Source organism: Balaenoptera borealis (assembly GCF_965194805.1).
Source record: "Balaenoptera borealis genome assembly, chromosome: 1".
NCBI lineage: Eukaryota > Metazoa > Chordata > Mammalia > Artiodactyla > Balaenopteridae > Balaenoptera > Balaenoptera borealis.
In genome coordinates this window covers 138,442,046-138,458,128 of record NC_138860.1, presented here as the reverse complement: position 1 = coordinate 138,458,128, position 16,083 = coordinate 138,442,046, and the positions used below count along the sequence as shown (strand labels likewise).

Sequence of the window (16,083 nt, the reverse complement as noted above, 5' to 3'; positions counted from 1 at the left end):
CCCTCCCCCCCCGGAAAGGGGGGCGGGGACCGCGGTGAAGGCGGAGGCGGCGGCACCGCCTCCGCGCAGGACCCAGCGCCTCTAGCCTTCGCGCCCCGCCCCCATGCGGCTTCGCTCACTCCTCCGCCCCTCACTCGCTTCTTTTCACCACGTATTCTAGAAACACCAATACAAGAAGAGAGATCTTCGAGCACAGAAAGTGAAATTGTCAGGATTTGGCCATAGGTTTACCCGTCTCGAATTTGGAGTGCCCTTCACCACACCTTTGTGCACTGCGATGCATTTCTCACAGTCCTCTGCCCCTTGTTGCCACCGAGCAAGAGGTGAGCTTGTGAAGCATAAGAGTAATAGCAACTTAAGAAATTAACCTTCCAACGTTAACAGGTTACTTCACGTCCAACCCATTCTGTATTTCAAGGTCTTAGAAGTTTTTTTAAAACTTATAAATAGTAATAAAAACATTTGTTGATATCTAATGTGTGTCCAGCGATTTTCAGTTTTTACTAATAATCCCTCAAAGTAGGTTTTATCTTCCTTTTATCTTTGAGGAAACAAGTCTCAATTATCTTAGTTAAGGTCACACTATAGCCAGATTCATACCTCATAGGCAGTCTACGACCAAATCACGGTGATTTTACTTCCTAAATATGCCTCCAGTCCATTTGTTTCTCTAAGTGTCCCGACAACATGATCCTAGCTGCCACCATCTCTCATCTGAAGGACCACAAACATCTCTTAAGTTGTCACTCTGTATTCAATCCAGTCTCCAATTAATTCTACACAGTGAGCTTTTAAAAATTCAAATGTGTTCCACTCACCCCCATGCTTAAAATACTCCAGTGCCTTCTCCCCGGAAATCCTTGGATGAGAATCTGCCTAAGCTATGCATGATCAGACTTCTGCAGCTCGGTTCACTGCTCACTGAGGCTTCCCCATGTGCCCTGACTCCACCAACCCTGCTGGAGGATTCCTGGAGACTTGGAGAGTTACTGGCAGCTTACTTCATATGGAGCAAGTGCTGGGTGTGGTACGTGGTGCGTGAAAAGCGCATTCGAATCTGGAATTTTGGGTTTTAGGTCTGGCTCCCACCATTAACCACCTGTGTTACCCTAAACCAGCGGTCCCCAACCTTTTTGGCACCAGGGGCCGGTTTCGTGGAAGACAGTTTTTCCACTGGCGGGGGAGGGGAGAATGGTTCAGGCGGTAATGCGAGCGATGGGGAGCCGCAGATGAAGCTTCGCTCACTCGCGGCTCACCTCCTGCTGTGTGTGCGTGGGGAGGGGTGTTTGAGGACCCCTGCCCTAAACAGTTCACAGTTTACTCATAAGAGTTGAGGGGCAAAAAAAAAAAAAAAAAAAAAGAGTTGAGGGGCAGACTAAACAATCTCTAGGGTGTCTTCTGGAAGGAAACAGCAGAGATAACAGAGAAGAGAATCAAGTGGGGAAGGTCAGTCCAGCTGCCTACCTTGCGGGTGTTTGAGTGACTGTCTTGCCTCACCTGCCACTCAAGGCTGTTTGCATTATTTTCTTCACCTGTTAAATTGGGATAATACCTTCCTCATAAAGACTATGCCGAAAGTGAACTAATGCCAGGCCTGACACAAGTGGTGGGCTTAGTAAGTTATTGTGATTTTTTTTTTTTTTTAATCAAGCTGGGCCTTAAAGAACAGGTGGTAGTGATATGAGTGGAGACTGAAACATGAAAGAACAGTATTTCAGGTAAGGCAAAGGGTACAGAAAAAAGAAAGTCAGAAAAGCCGGAGAACAAATCTGGTTGCTTTGCAGGGCTCATGAAATGGAATGAGCAGAGGTCCTTGGTTGAGTTCAGATCCATTCCACTATACCAGGCATTGCACTGGGTCCTGAAGATTCCCAAAAAAAGACCCAGTTCCTGATGTTACTGAACCACGTTTGTCGGAAGCTCAGCAAGCCAAATGCTGAGGCACCAAGGTGTGCAGCAGAGAAAGGATTTATTCACAAGGCAGCCAAGCAAGAAGATGGGAGAATAAATCTCAAATCTGCCTCCCCAAAGGGGAGGAGCTTGGGGTATATCAGGAATAAAGAAGCAGTGTGGTCTTAGGCATGGGGAAAGGTGAGATAATCAGGTCCCGCACAGGAGTATCTGAATTACATGCTTCTTCATGGCCTGCATGTTTAAAAATGGAGGCACTTGGCATGATCTGAGGGTACAGTTGTTGGCCCTCTGACTTCAAAAGGTTATTTATGGGACACTTGCACAGACCCAGTTTTAGGGTCAGTGGTCCCAACCAGTCTTAGCCAGCTGGAGCTCAAACTAAACTCAGCTGACCCCAAGTTCCTGGAAAACAACTTGGGCAAACATCTTACTGTTTAGGCTATGGGAAACTTGGAGGGTATGCAATTTGCAACAAAATAATTAAGGCTTGCTCAGTGAAGGCAGGCTACAAGCAGAGGGGTTTTTTAGCAAGCTGTGAAGACAAGCTCAAGAATTTCTGTTAGTTACCAGTTTCTGTTAACCCTATGGGACTCGGTTTCCCTGACCTCTGGATGCTCACAGTGTAGTGGAGGAGATAGATAAGCAACAATTCAGTATGATTCATGCTCTTCTAAAAGTGATCAAGAGAAGAACCATGAAACCCAGCCTGAAGAAATCAAAAAGAAAAGAAGAAGCTACAAGTAGCAGGTAAGTTACAGGAACCAGGGAGAAAGTGGCACATTCAGGCAGTAATAAGTATACGCTGTGTGACTGGGGAATAAGAAGAGATGGGCCTTATGCAAAAACTTCTGCCCAAAATAAATAGTGTGTTTTTGAGGTATGTAAGCAGATTTTTATTTGAGAAGAATCACTCCAGGGCAGGGTTTCTCAACCTCAGCACTACTGATATTTGGGGCCAGAAAATTCTTTGTTATGGGGGTAGGGTTGCTGTCCTGTGCACTGTAGGATGTTCATCAACATCTCTGTCCTCTAAGCACTAGATGCCAGTAGCCACCCTCCACTCCTCCTCCACTCTCTTCCCCCTCAACTCCCCAGCCCACCTGGTCCACTTATGACAACCAAAAATGTCTTTAGAGATTGCCAAATATGCCTTGGAGGACAAAAATCATCCCCTTTGAGAACCACTAATATAGGGATAATGTGGAAGATGGATTGCAGGGCAAGGAGATTAATCATATAACATTGTATGGCTTCAAACTGCAAGTGATGAGACCAACATCTAAGGCAGTGGTCCAGGGAGGGATACTGAGAAGTTGTCCAAAACCTGAGGAGACAGAATAGACAGTGGGTGATGACTGCTTAGATCTGGGTGCTGAGGCAGAGGAAGGAATTTCACATGATTCCCAAATTCTCTAAATTAGTCGACGAGTTGACCAAGGATGCCACCAACTAAATTGGGCGAGGAATTCAATTTTATGTTTGAAAATAGAAAAGCTTTTAAAGGTTACTCTATAGGGAATATACAGGAGAGAGACAGAGAGAGAACAGTGTAAAAGGAGGAATAAACATATCTCCTTCAAACATGTCATGTGTAGCAAGAAACCTACAATCTGCTACAAATATTCATCCAAACTGAACCAAACTAAATGTAATGAAGTAGAAGCCTCTTATTAGGAAATTCTATTAAAAAAAAAAATCATCCAGCCAGCAATCATACATACATAGGTTTCACACATAAATTTTCATCAAAAGAGCATCTGCTCACCAGTCTTTCTCTGCAAAAGCTGTTTCCTAGATTACAATGGGAAAATATATTAGATTCAAACACTGAGGTTTGCATTTAAAAGGTTATACCGAACAAAACTAAACTAAAATACCATTGTACAAATCATAAAATTCTGGAAACTAGAAAAGAGAGGCAAAATCACCTCTAACTTTCTTGCAGTTATTTTTTCACTAGGGATATTATTAATACAAGCATAATCATGGTGTACATGTAATTTTGTAAATGTTTCCTTAAACTTAATTTATAAGCATTTTACTTATAAATGCCTACTACAGAAGTTTCATAACTAATGACTTTCTCCATGCAAATAACCTAAATAATAATTAAATATATAATATTTAGATAATACCTTAAGAGGGATTCACAGAAATGTAATTATTGAGTCAAATGGACTGCATAGTTTTAGATTCTTGATTCATAGATTCATATTGGCAAGTCAGTTTCCAAGAAAGTTCCATGAATTTACACTGCCCTAAAAAATGTACACAATGTTAGGTTTTGTAACAATGGACATTTTAACATTTTAAATGGTTTATAACTTTAATGTTTTAAAAATATACCTTGTTGCTTTAATTTTGAATTTCCATGATTGTTAAAGAGATTAATAATTTTCCCTATGCTTTCTCACTAGTTTCTGTTTTTCGTGTTTCTTTTAATTTACCAATGTGTGTGCCGGGGTGGGTAGGGGAAATACAGTCTGTTTTTGTTCTTGTCCACTATCTACTGGGGTCATAGTATCTTCTATCAATTTGTAGTAATAGGATCTTCAATTAAAATAGCAATAGTTTTTCTGTCATGCTTTTGATATGTATTTTTTCAGCATACTATTTGCTCTTTAAAAAACTATGCTTGTGAAAGTTTTCCGTTTTCTTGTAGTCAAGCACGTTGAATTGCTGTGGGTTTTGGGTTTGTTGTCTGTCTGTTCGCATTGTGATATCGCCTGTGATTCTTTAGGAAATTATCCTCTCTTTTTAGGTTAAATAAATGAATACAACAAATATTTGGTGAGTACCACTATGTACCAGGCACTATTCTGTCCTGCAAATACAGCAGTGAAATAATACAGAAAAGGTTCCTAGTTGGGGAGGATAGCTGAAAACAAGTAAATGAATAAATAATTAAAATAACGTCAGTAGTGATATATGCTAAGAAAAAAAAAGAGATTTAAGGGATAGAAAGTGAAGGGAAATGGCATGTGTTCATTCTATATTACTCTAGGTTTTATATAGCTAAATATTTTAAATATCCAATATTTAAACCATCTACAGTTTCAGTGGATGCTCTGAAGTGTCTAAAGTGCTTTTTTTTTTTTACAATCAAGACTGTCATTTATGTTGAAAATATAGTATTCAATAAATGTATGCCCTTCATTTAACAATCCCTCTCCCTCATCCCACTCTCCAAAAAAAGGATAAGTAAAATTAAATGTTAAATCTTTTACCTCGAAACTAAACTTTGATGGTAACTGGACAGATCTTCTTCTATATGATCTCTGATGCACGAGTTAGGCTCCATCTATGATGGGGAAATGATTACACTTACAAGAATGAGATCCTTTTCCACTGCTTAGTACCGTGAATACAGCAGACCACTGAATATACTTACTCATAAGGATAGACTGAAAGGAAGAAAAAGAGTCTGATTAAATGTAACAGGAAGGAAAAGGAAAGTATATAATTTTTTACTTAGAAGGAACCATGCATGACATGTAGTAGAAGATCAATAGATATTTGCTAAAAGTTTATTTCAATGAAAGAAAAAAGATGAAAGCAAATGAATCATATTTATGCTTATGAATGTGCACTTTATTTAGTTATTTGGCTGTCCCGTGTCTTAGTTGCAGGATGCGGGATCTTTTTAGTTGTGGCGTGTGGGATCTAGTTCTCTGACCAGGGGTCGAACCCTGGCCCCCTGCATCAGGAGCGCGGAGTCTTAACCACTGGACCACCAGGGAAGTCCCTGAATGCACACTTTAAAACCTTTTCAGACTAAAATTACTGAGGGGATACTGTCCAGAATAGAACTTTGATGTCTCGAGGCATCACACATTTGATACAATATTGATTCTGCCCTCAAATTATTGCTTGAGATAAACCTTGATCTGATTTGAACTGTCTCAGCCCACTCCTGTAAGACCTGAGATCCTTCTTCCTCAGATACTTCGACTCTCATGAGATGATAACTCTGCCCTCAGCCCAACTGTCCCATGGCCTAGTCGTAAATTTGACTTTGGAGTAAATGTGAACCTAAGTTTGAACTTCAGCTCAGCTCTGCCACTTCCTAGCTGTGTGCCCCAGGCAAGTTCTCCTAAAATAATCCTTAGTTTCCTCACATGTAAAATTGGAATAATATTACCCAGTCCATTTACCTCAATAAATGATTATGAAGGTTAGGTAAGAAGGTGTATACAAACTCACTATTCCAGCCACATTACAGTGCATGGATGGCACTTGATTAGCTAGTTACTAGCTGAGGAGCATGTATTAGTATAGGTCCATCAAGAAACAAGTACGACAGTGTCCGTCAGCAGATGAATGGATAAAGAAGATGTGGTATATATATATACAATGAAATATTACTCAGCCATTCTTAATGGTTTAGGTGAATGTTGTATCCTTCAGGCCTCCCATGGAACATAATGCTCTGGTGAGTCTTCCATAACATTGCCCTTCTAGTACACCCCTCCAACTTCTTAATCCTTCCTCTGCCTCCTGCCAGGGCAACTCAGGCCTCTCTACTTCACTCAGGCTTGGCCATCACTTCCTCCAGGCTTCTAACAGCATCCCATAGTGACTTTGTCTCAACCTCTAAGGTCCCTGCTAAAGTAAATCCTCTGTCTTGAAAAAGGACCCTTAGGTCTGAGCTCCAGAAATATTTATCTTCTCTCTCTTTTTTTAAATTGGAGTATAGTTGCTTTACACTGCTGTGTCAGTTTCTGCTGTACAGCAAAGTGAATCAGCCATACGTATACATATAACCCCTCTTTTTTGGATTTCCTTCCCATTTAGGTCACCACAGAGCATGGAGTAGAGTTCCCTGTGCTATACAGTAGGTTCTCATTAATTATCTGTTTTATACATAGAAGTGTATATATGTCAATCCCAACCTCCCAATTCATCCCATCCCCTTTTTCCCCCTTGGTGTCCGTATGTTTGTTCTCTACGTCTGTGTCTCTATTTCTGCTTTGCAAATAAGATCATCTATGCCATTTTTCTAGATTCCATATATGTGTGTTAATATACGATATTTGTTTTTCTCTGACTTACTTCACTCTGTATGACAGTCTCTAGGTCCATCCACATGTCTGCAAATGACACAATTTCATTCCTTTCTATGGCTGAGTATATACTTCTCTTAAGCAAGGTTACTTACCACTTATGTAACTGATTACGTTTCTCCCTTTGACTGTTAGGAAGCTCAGAATCAAATTTTAGTCATATGTGTATAATATATAGGAACTTATAACACATACTTTATATACTATCCTCACAACAGCTTCATCTTTTCTTTCACTTATTTTCACTTCACACTGACTCTTCCACTTGTATTTATTCACTACACTATCCGCTCAGCACTGTGCTAGGTACATATATATCATCTCATTTAATCTTGGCTTCCCCTGTTGTGGGATCTTGGGCAAGATACTGAATTTCTATAAGCTTTGATTTCTTCATCTGTAAGTGAAGATAACGATAATGTCCACTTCATAGGGTTGTCACGAGGATTAATAATGATCGTTAACATCACTAGTTATTAGAAGATACTCAAATGTTTTTGCCTAAAAAAATTAAAATGTCTCATATAATTATTTTACAAGATGTTAATGTAGTAATGTCTGGAAAGATAAACATCAGTTTATCATAAAAACACTCAGTATACAGAGAAGAATAAGTATTACTAATCTTATTTATTATGGATTTAACCTAATGATTTCTGTGGTTCCTGTAATTAACAGCACTATAACAGAATCAATAAAGCTAAGTTATAATGAATGTTAACACAGAAGGGCTCATTTATGGATTTTTTAAAAATATAGGACAAATGAGATGATGGCCACCTCAGAAGGCAGTGAGCCCAAGGGTACTTTACTACAAAATTTATTCAGTTTTACAGGAATATCAGATTGCTTTAGACTGACTTACTAGCTATAATAATGAGGCTTATTCTACCCCAGGGACTTAGTATACTGCATTAATAATGAATACACTTTGAAGAAATGCTATTCTGACAACCAAGCTTAGTGCCCTAGAAAGACCACTGGACCAGAAAGCAGGAAACTTGAAAGCTAAGTAAGCTCTACAACAGCCTACAGAAGCATAAGGCAGTCTATTTAACCTCTCTGAACTCACATTTCGCCTGGGTTAGATCACATGATCTTCTGCTGCCTGCCAGCCTCAAAATGCTATGCATCTTTATTTCTTAACCTCAAAGTAGCCATACAAAATTTACTGGCCAAGAAATCAGATTTGCATTTGAAGTGGAAAGCCTAAATTTATGCCCAAAAGCAATAGGAAGATAAATTACAGCTTAACAAGAATTAGATTTGATTCCTTCCTAATTTCTAATTTTCTGTTTCTTTGGTACGAGAATGATATCTAGGAGTCTTATAATCTCAGAGGTCTATGCTACCCAACAATTCAACTCAATTCAGCAAATAGTTAATCAGTACTAATATTTGCCAAGCACATACTAAGTTCTCAAGTTTCTGAGAATATGATGCAGGACACATACGATCAGTAACAATCAACTGAACAGCCATGTGCGTTAAGGTACTCTATGTACTCACGCTCAGGCCACTGAGCGTGGCCGCCTCTGTCCAAGGGTGGCCACGCTTCCTGCCCTCAGGGACTGTAGTATGTAGTGAAAAAGGAAAGACATCCATCAAAAAATAAGTGATCAAGTGTCAAATTTGCTGATACAGGTAGAAAATGTCGTAAGATTTCAGAGACAGGACACATCACTGAAAATCCTGGTAGGCTTCCTGGAGGATGAAATGTGAGCAAAACCTTGAAGGATACTGAAAAACAGAGAAGTGTTAGGCCTATTTAATGGGTACCTATAGCCTTCTCAGAATTGTTAAGATTAGATTTTTATGTGTGAAATGCATTTGTGTTGTCTTCACTCAATTTTAGGTACCATGACAGCAGAAACCAGGTATCATATTTTTATTTGATTCAACATAACAGATATTTATGGAGTGCCTACTATGTGTCAGGTACTGTGAGTCTAGAGGGGAGGAAAAGTCAAAGAAGAAAAGAGAAAGGAATTAGAGAGATAACTCAGAAGTCTGCCTCTCAAAGATCTGGGTAAACTTGGTTTGAACCCCCAGCCTTTACCTGGCCTGTGGAAGTATAGAGCCCTTTCAAGAGCTGGGTAAATTCCACCGCCCCACGTCTAATGTGTTCTGCACAGTGTTGAAACGAAACTTGGCCTCTTCCTGGTTTTCCCATTAAAGGCACTCCTACAAAGCTGCCTGGGTTTAGTAGCAGTCGCTGGAGATGTAGGTAATTGTGGGGAGGAAGCACAGCTTTGCTGTGCTGCTGGCTGCTCTCTTCCTTTTCCCTCTGCCCTCCCTCCTCTCTTTTCCTCACTCACTCCATCCCAGATTGCCCCCACGCATCTCAAATTCTCCCTGTCTTAACACAGTAAGTCGCCCCTCCTCCAACAGCCAGGTCCTTGGGTCTCAGCTTTGTGCCTCCAGCACTCCCCAGCCTATCCCATTACACCGAATTTTCCAAACCTAGATGCTTCCATCCCCAAGAGGAATTCTGGCACCAGCTATTAAGAGACAGTGAAAGTTTCTCCACCTTGTTACGAAGAGCTAAGTGCACTGGTGACTCTAAGAGAAACCTGAAGTACTATGGAGGGACAGAAGGAGGACGGAGTGCTGGAGGCAGGTCAGGAAGGGTTTCTTGGCCCCTTCTAAGCGGTCTCTCTCTCTCTCTTCCAAATTCACGCAGTATTGATTGCCTGCATCACTCCTTGGACTCTTGCCCTCTGCTGCCTTCTATGGTTATTTCTCTTTCTATCTGTCTGTGTGTTTTGTCTCCCGGACCAGATTTTTTTCAGCTTCAACACAGCAGCTTTTCCCATTCCTCCCCAGAACTCTCATGGGTATAATAGGCCTCACTGGTGGGTCTGCTGAGTCTCAACCTGTGGGAGCTGTATGATTTGCCTCGTTTGACACTACTGTCCCTAAATTTCCCCCCAAAAGGCCACCTGGTAGGAGGTTTTTTTTCCTTAATTAAAATAAACTCTAAGAATATATTGATTATTTAACCAATTTGCTTGAGATGTCTGGAGATGCTCATTCATGTTACACCGACCAGCAGCTGAGAAGGACTAACCTGTATTGAAGTACCCCTAGGGACCAGCCACCTGCTTCAATTCTCACAATCATCTTTTGAGGTAAGATTAGGGAATTTACCAAAGGTCACACCACTACAGAGCAGGAACTAGAATTCTAACCCAGGAATACCTAGCTTCAAAGTGCCCATTCTTTCCACTACCCCCATCTCTAAAATAATAATGCTCCTTTAGAGACATCTCTAAAAATAAATAACGTTTCTGTATTAAAAAGAAGAGCGGTTATTCACTATGTTATAAACTAAACAAGACCACCCCAATAGTTAGGGTCCTGGAGTAGTAGAAAGAAGTTGATTCCATAAGCTTGAACAAGTGGTTTCACCTTTCTGAGCTTCAGGTTACTTATCTGCACATACACAATCTCACGGAGTTGATGTCAACACTAAATTAAATTCTATATCTATATAATTAATTATATATAATTAATAATGTAATTAATTATATATATATAAAATACCTGGTAAGCAGTGTTAAGTGGGACTGCTTTTCCTTCTACAGAATGTAAAATGGGAGTTGACACAGAGGTCTGACATTCAGCTTAGTTGGACACGTGCTTTTTTCACTGGGTTAACACATTATTTGGGAGGGGCATTAGCTGAATCACACAAGAGCATATTAATCACTAACTCAACGTCAGCCGACAGCAACCGCAGTTCTTGGAAGTAAATTCCCACTGCTGCCAACATCCTTCGAAGTCCTTCTCCACATTAACTACCGCTGCCTCCTAAATAAGGTACTTTCAGATAATTGCTATCGGCCCAGGTAGGTGGTAAGAGGGTTTAACGTACGAGCACTGTAAAATGGGAGGAAGTTTTGGGAGGCTGGTGTGGGGAGATGGGACCACTCTTCCCAGGCCCTCAACTATACCAAGTCCAGCTGGCTTGTGCTTCTAAGAGCACAGACTCAGCACTGAATTAGAGCTGGGTTTTAGTTCTACCCATTCCTAGTTATGTGACTTAGAGTTTTAAATTTCATTTTTCTCATCTGTAAAGTGGGGATGATAATTTCTATTTTCTAAGGCTGTTGTGAAGATTAAGTTAAATAATGATGTTAAAGCATTTAGTACAATATCTGGCACATTATAAGCCCTTAAAAAGTTGGTTATTTTTTTATTATTAACAGGGACCATAGCCTTGAAGTTCTAAGATGCAGGGCAATAAAAAAAAAGGAAAGAAAAGAAAGGCTCCCTGTTGCTGAAGGATCAGGTTCAATGGCACAGTCAGGCACACAAAGTCTACCCTATCTGGCCCCAAGCCTCTGCTTTACACAACGGTTACCTGTACACACTCTGCGAAAACCTCCTTAACTTCCAGAGGCAAGCAGAATTCCTCCTTTAGTTTCCCAGAGTACTTTGCATATACTTTTGTACTTTCCCTTATCACAATATATTCTATTTGTTTGCATATCTGTCTCCACTCTACCCTACCCCATCCCAGGCTGTGAGTTTATGGACAATGGAAACCGTATACCATCTTTGTATTTGCAGCCATTAGGCACTCTGTAAGTCTTGGTTGGATGCACGATGGATGGATAGATGGGTGGATAAGGAACATGGGACAACAGTGACTTGGTAAAAGAATTGGGACAAGGTACCCAGGGAACAGGGCAAGACAGTCTTTGCTTCATAAATGTTCCTAAGCCTGGGTCTGAGCAGAAGTCTAGAGGACATGACATTGGCAGAATTGTTTGCCTGATGAGGTGGTTGGACAATCTATGCCTTCTAGGGAAAGCATGAGCGGGTGGTGACTGCTGTCAAGACCAGTATCAGGCAGAACACCTTAGTTACCAGGGAGCCAAGGCAGGATGATGCCTCTAAGTTTTCCAGCAGCCTTCAAGGTTAACATGGTTAAGCAATTAGGAGTAACAAGTTTTTCCAGGTGTGGTCAATTGCCAGCAGGGCAGACGGACTTGTGGACAGAGACTATCTGCCCTGTGATTATGTTCACTGTAAACAATGATACAGGATCTAGAGATAGTAAGGGGATATGCAATGCGATTCCCACAGAGGACAGACCTTCTGAAGATAACATTTCAAAGTACCTAGAATATAAATTATTTTAGAACATAAGGCAATAGAAAGGGAGATTTATATCTTGACTTTTCAGGAATCATTCTATTTTCATTTTATTTTATGCTTTTTGTTAAAGGCAACTGAAGTGATAATATTTCATGATTGACCATTTATTATGTACTTCATACTTTTTAAAAAAAGTGATGTACTGGAGTCAGCTCCCACTGGCTCATGAAAGCATACTGTGTGCATTTCTTCTCATCTCCACCTTATATGACTTCACAACGGTATCTTTAAATCAGCCATGGCAGGAGTATTTACACCATGGAAATAGGCAAACACTACAAATCAGGGTTTCCCACTCCCACCTTCTCTAAGAGCTGACTCTTTTTTTTTGGCCGCACCACACAGCATGTGGGATCTTAGTTCCCCGACCAGGGATTGAACCTGCGCCCCCTGCATTGGGAGTGTGGAGTCTTAACCAGTGGACTGCCAGGGAAGTCCCCTAAGAGCTGATTTTTTTAAACCTTTACCAGCACACCACTGGCTTTACAATAAATGATCCCAATTAATACTCCCAACGCACCTATTTTATAGATGGGAAACTGAAGTTTAGAGAGGTTAAATAATGAAAAACTTATTACAAACTTTTTGGTGGCAAAAGCAGGATTAAAACTGACACCATCTGCCTCCAAAGTTGATGCAGTTAACCATGATGGAGGGAACACTTACCAACTCATTCTGGAAGGCTAGCATTACACTGATACCAAAGGCAATAAAGACATCACAAGAAAAGAAAATTACAGGTCAATATCCTTTCTAGATGCAAAAATCCTGAACAAAATAGTAGCAAACCAATTCCAACAGCATATTAAAAGGATTATACACCATGATCAGGTGGGATTTATCTCAGGAATGCAAGAGTGGTTCAACATAAGGAAATTAATCAATGTAATAAACCACATTAATAGGACAAATGTAAAAAAAAATTATCTCAGTTGTCACAGAAAATGCATTTGACAACATCCAACAACCTTTCATGATACAAACATTCAGAAAACTAGGAATAAAAGGGAATTTCTCTAACATGATAAAGGTCATTTATGAAAAACCCACAGCCAACGTCATAATAGTAAAAGACTGAAAGCTTTCCCCCTAAGAGTAGGAACAAGACAAGGATGCCTACTTGCATCACTGCTATTTAACACTAGTTGAATAGTGCTATTCAACACTAGTTCTAGCTAGAGGAAGTAGGTAAGAAAAATAAATAAAGGGGAAACAAACTGGAGAGAAAGAAGTAAAATATCTCTATTCACAGATGTCATGATTCTACATACAGACAATTCCAAAGAATCCACAAGAAAGCTACTAGAGCTAATAAAAAAATTCAGCAGGGTTGCAGGTCACAAAATCAACACACAAAAATCAGTTGTGTTTCAATACACCAGCAATGAACAATTCAAGAAGGAAATAAAGAAAGCAATTCCACTAGTATTCAAATAGCATCCAAAAGTATAAAATACCTAAGAATAAATTTAACCAAGGAGGTGAAATATTGTACACTGAAAACTCTAAAACATCTGTGAAAGAAATTAAGGAAAACCTAACTAAATGGAACAACATCCATGTTAATGGATTAGAAGACTTCAAATTGTTAAGATGGCAATACTACCCAAAGTGATTTACAGATTCAACACAATCTCTATCAATATTCTAACAACCTTTTTTTCAGAAATGAAAAAAACCCATCCTCAAATTCATATGGGATTGCAAGAGGCCCAAAATAGCCAAAATAATCTTAAAAAGGAAGATCAAAGTTGGAGGACTCACAACTCCTGATTTCAAAACTTACTACAAAGCTACAGTAATCTAAACAGTGTGATACTGGCATAAGGATAGACATATAGACCAATGAAACAGAATTGAGAGTCCAGAAATTAAACCCATACATCTATGGCCAATTGATTTTCCAGAAGGGCTACTTTCATTCAATGGGGAAAGAGTAGTCTCTTCAACAAACGGTTCTAGCACAACTGGATTTCCACATGCAAAAGAATGAAGTTGGAGCCTTATCTCACGTCATATACAAATATTAGCTCAAAATGGAACCATAAAACTCTTGGAAGAAAGCATAGGGGTCAATCTTGGTGACGTTTGGTTTAGCAATGGATTCTTAGATATGACACCAAAGCATGAGCAATTAAAAAAAAAAAAAAAAAAAGATAAGGACTTCCCTGGTGGCACGGTGTTTAGGAGTCCGCCTGCCAATGCAGCAGACACGGGTTCGAGCCCTGGTCCAGGAAGATCTCATATGCCACAGAGCAACTAAGCCCGTGCACCACAACTACTGAGCCTGAGCTCTAGAGCCCGTGAGCCACAACTACTGAGCCCACGTGCGGCAACTACTGAAGCCCGCGTGCCTAGAGCCCGTGCTCTGCAACAAGAGAAGCCACTGCAATGAAAAGCCTGCGCACCGCAATGAAGAGTAGCCCCTGCTCGCTGCAACTAGAGACAGCAACAAAGACCCAAAACAGCCACAAAAAAAAAAAAAAGATAAACTGGGTTTCATCAAAATTGAAAACTTTTGTGCATCAAAAGATATTATTAAGAAAGTGAAAAGAGGCAGCCCAACTTTCTTGGCTGGGGCAGCCGCCACCACCACAGGGCCCAGCTGAGCACACTGGGCCACACGGTGCTCTCCCCAGCCTGGTTCCTCTATAGCCCTGCTATGCAGCACTGGGCCCCAGCCATTACCTTTGAAAGCCTGGACATCAAGTACTCACTGTGGCTTATCGATGAGGAGATCATCAGCCATAACACCCAGTGGTTCTACTTCAACCTGCTACGGCCCCATTACATCTTGGGCCTCCTCATAGGCCATCACATCTACTTTTCAGCTCAAATCCACCAAAACCTTACCATTCAGCCCTACACCATCTCCAGCCATGATGAAAGGGCTTTAGTGGACCTGGTCATCAAGGTTTACTTCAAAGACACCCAGCCCAAGTTTCCCACTGGAAGTAAAGATGTCCCCATACCTGGAAAACAAGAAGATTGGAGACATCATTGAGTTCCAGGGCCCAAGCTGGCTGCTAGTCTACCAGGGCAAAGGAAAGTTTGCCATCTGTCCAGACAAGAAATCTAACCCCATCAAGAAGTGAAGTCTGTTCACATGATCACAGGAGGAACAAGCATCACTTGGATGCTACAGGTGATCCGTGCCATCATGAGGGACTTGGATGACACCGTGTGCCAACTGCTCTTTGCCAATCAGACCAAGAAGGACATTTTGCTGCAGCCGGAGCTGGAGGAACGAACATTCCACTTGCTTCAAGCTCTGGTACATGGTAGACAAAGCCCCTGAAGCCTGGGACTACAGCTCGGGAACAAGGAGATGATCCAGGACCACATTCTGCCCTGGAGGAGGAGCCTCTGGTACTCCTGCCTGCCCAACCTGGACCACGTGGGTCACTTCAAGGAGCGCTGCTTCCCCTTCTGATGGCTGGGCACTGGCAGCATCACACCCTGAACACTCACCATGCCCTGTCCTCAACCAGTCCTCCTCTGCCAGTGTTATTTAATGCTGTGGCCCCAGGTTCAGTCTGGCCTGCCTATGCCCTGGGTGGTCACCCAGCTGGGCTGACCTGAGGGGTCCCCTTGGAAGCAGAGCTCTGTTTCAGGTGGGCCACAGCTGGCAAACTTCAGGGCAAGTTCCTGGCTGGTTCTCACTCAGCCCTGTCCCTGTCCTCATGACACTTTGTCTCTCCCTTCTTGCCCTCTTCTCCTATTACAGGGATGCGGCTGCCATCACCATGCCCCACCCAACCCTCCCTGCGGGGGTCCACAGTCTGGAAATAAACATAAAAGTAGGGGCAGCCCAGAGCTGCAGGTGCTGGGACTGCCCCCAGCCACGGTCCTGGGACCTTTGCCTGCCACCCCTCACTGTCTGCCTCAGAGCCACGACTAGGCCTCAGCAGCATCTGATACCACATGAGACAGGTGACAC

General features: G+C 41.5%; 1 pseudogene across 1 annotated transcript; it reads left to right on the top strand.

Annotated features, from left to right (window-relative positions):
- The first annotated feature begins 12 nt into the window (after positions 1-12).
- On the top strand, positions 13-15,845 carry LOC309612840 (NADH-cytochrome b5 reductase 3 pseudogene; annotated as a pseudogene). Its single transcript has one exon. The product of its transcript is annotated as an NADH-cytochrome b5 reductase 3 pseudogene (transcript).
- The last annotated feature ends 238 nt before the right edge of the window (positions 15,846-16,083 follow it).